The following is a 3,166-nucleotide window of genomic DNA, read 5'->3' on the forward strand; positions in this document are numbered from 1 at the left end:
TTCAAATTCAATACTATTTTCCAGAAAAGCTAATATGACCAATTTCAGAAAAAGAATGCTTACTGTCTTTCCTTGATCCATACTGTTAAAATCTGTACCAGTATATTTAGGCATTTATGTTTTCCAGCATCTAAGATTCAGCAAAACCTGCTTAAAGAATTGTTTCAAAAACAGGAAATGCTTCCGTTAATGTGAAAAAATTTAAATACATCCACAGGGCATTCATTTTTCACCAGAGGTCTCACTCTACATTCTGAAAAGAATTGCAAAGCAATAGTTAAGTCTGTCAGTTTTCAGAGAGCCATTAGGTGCAGAGTCTGCTAAAAATCTTGTACCATAACATTACAGCTGGATGTGTTTCTTGCTGAAATGCACAAGATCATTCAGCTCACATCTTATTTAAAAAAGTTTAGGGTATGCTACAGCTGCTGAAAGGATTTCTGTTTTTCTTGGTCGTTTTTTGTTGGGTTTGTTGGGTCCTTTCTTGGATTGATGACATCGCCACCACTCAGGGTACTTATGTTCTGACTGGAGTAAATGCCACTGAAGTATTAAAGACTCCAATTTTGTTACTACTTGAATGCATTAGTTCTGGATCCTCAGTTTTGTGTTGTCTGAGTTTTTGAAGTATTTTATTTATATTTAAAAACATCATTCACATTTAGATCTTTCACTGATGTTCTGTAGAATCTTAACTTCAGCCTTTTTGCCTCATTCTTTGTACAAGAATCATCCAAGAAATCAATCTTACTTTTTACAAGTACAGTTGGTATATCCGCAACTTCAGCTCTGACTTTCTCTCTCCAACTGGAAATTGTTTCAAAAGATTCCCTGTCTGTAGTAGAAAATACAAGCACACAAGTCTGGGCTCCTGGATAATAGGCATTCGTTATTGTATCAAATTCCTCTTGACCAGCAGCATCCCATAACATTAATCTGACATCTTCATCAATAACTTGGATTTGTTGCTCCAAAAAATCAACTCCAGTGGTTTTCTTGTAGTCTTTCGTAAAAACGCATTTGCAATATTGCTGAATCATACTTGATTTTCCAACTGTTCCATTCCCTACAACCACCATCTTGACGGCCACTTCCATATCTTCCTCCAACATTTTTGGAGTTGAAATGGTTTTTGTATCAACTCTAACGACAGGTAATCAAGCCTTCTCTCTCAGATCGCCCTCCCAGCAACAGACCCACAGCCCAGCGCGACCGGCTCCTCCTGGTCGCTGCGCAACCGCCGCTGCCTCTCAACACCCCAGGTCCCCTGTAGGGGTCACATGGCTGGCTAGCGCCCGCTTTCACTCTATAAAAAATAATTGTGATTTTTAAAATGAACTTTACTAATGGCCAAGGCTAAGAAGGAGCAGGTTCAGCAGCTGTGGCTCCGCCAGCAGTGGTGGGACGCGGGAGACCGGACTGCCCTCATTGGTGGACCTGCCGCGCTGTGATGCATGTAACCTCACTGTAGTTTCTAGTTGGAGTCTCATAACTGCATGTGATGAGTAGGAAAGCTGTCACTATCATCAGCCTCCTTATATAGCCTCAGGCAAACAAAAACTTATGTTCCGAGATGTTACACAGCTAGAAGGTAGGGGAGACCCACTCCAGTTTTTGCAAGGTTACCACCTAAGTGTAAATAACCTAAGTTGATTAGAGGCATTTTCACAAGAGATAGAGATACCCATCTCTATCCCTCAGCAACATCTTTCTACTCGCTAGGAAAGAGGTGTGGTCATGTCACCTGTGGTTGGCCCTGCAGAAATGTGTGTGATCCCAAAGGATTTCCCTGTCCTGTGTGACTCTGGGAAAACTTCTAAAGACCAACAGTGCTTCTGAGATAGCTGCTATCTGTCCCCCTGTGACCCTACAGCCGACAATCAGAAGCAGTAGGTCCCACAGCGGGAGAGGAAGCGGCACGATTTCTCCTTGTTTACGCTTTCCAACTCTGAGATCAGGGTGAAGATCTCACCCCAGTTCCTGCTGGACACACATTGCTCCATGGCCACAGGCAGGACCCTGCCCTGGCCCCGTGAGTCTGCAGTGTCATTGAAGCAGAATCTCTAGTGGGACCAGAGATGTCAGTTGCCTTCTGTTCTCATTCCAACATGCAGTGGCACTGAGAACCACTGTTCTGGGAAAGAAATTGCCTCATAGAGGGTATCAGATACCACATGCTGTCATGTGCAGCCCAGAGCTCATCATGTAGGGATTGAAGTATAAACTACTCGACTTTTTCTTCCTTTTCAGAAAAGAGCTAAAGAAACCATGGTTGTGCTTTCCCCTTCCTTCACTTCCTGGCTGGAGCCTGAGGCCAAGCCCATCCTGTTCTTGTAGGGGTGCCCCAAGTATTTGAACAGGAAAGTCATTTTCCTACACAAGACCTTAGAGGCCAGAGTTCACAAGGACTCTGAAAATATAGAAGTAGACTGTTAATCTTGGGGTATTTAGAAAGAAAAAATGATGAGAACGCTAAGAAAATTGGCTTTAAGAGAACAATCCTCAATACAATCAAGGCAACTGTGTTGAGTCGTCATACAATTTTTTAAAAATATTATTTACGTATTTATTTAAGAAGTAGAGTTACAGAGAGAGGCAGAAACAGAGAAAAAGTCTTCCATCTGCTGGTGCACTCCCCAAGTGGCCTCAGTGGCCAGAGCTGAGCCCATCCAAAGAAAGGAGATGGAGCTTCTTGTGGGTCTCCCACATGAGTGCAGGGGCCCAAGCACTTGGGTCATCTTACACTCCTTTGAAAAAAGAATTTGACAGAGCTCCATCTTATTCAATATTTGGGAATGATTTTAATTGTATTGGAGTTACTTCCTCTTTAAAAGTTTTCTGGAATTCAGTTACAGATTCATCAAGTCCTAGACTTTCCTTTGATAGGAGAAGTTATCTCACTATGTAAATTGGTGTCTTAGTTATTAATAGATATTAATATAATATGTTTAAAGCAATATACCAGTTATTATTTTTATCCTATTTCTTTAAAATTCACTCCATATATCATGAGACCTCAACTATTAAGTTAATATAGTTAAAATACTTAAACACCTGGTTTTTAATTCTATAACTCAATATCTAGATTTATATTGATTTATCTACCAAAATCATATTATGAATTTATTTTCTGCCTATAGTCTTTGAATATCTCCTCTTGATAGAA

At 40.7% G+C, this 3,166-nt stretch overlaps 1 pseudogene; it reads right to left on the reverse strand.

Annotated features, from left to right (window-relative positions):
* Nucleotides 1-409: 409 nt before the first annotated feature.
* LOC133754315 (ras-related protein Rab-23-like) lies at nt 410-1,112 on the reverse strand (annotated as a pseudogene).
* Nucleotides 1,113-3,166: the final 2,054 nt, after the last annotated feature.

Source organism: Lepus europaeus (assembly GCF_033115175.1).
Source record: "Lepus europaeus isolate LE1 chromosome 21 unlocalized genomic scaffold, mLepTim1.pri SUPER_21_unloc_1, whole genome shotgun sequence".
Taxonomy (NCBI): domain Eukaryota; kingdom Metazoa; phylum Chordata; class Mammalia; order Lagomorpha; family Leporidae; genus Lepus; species Lepus europaeus.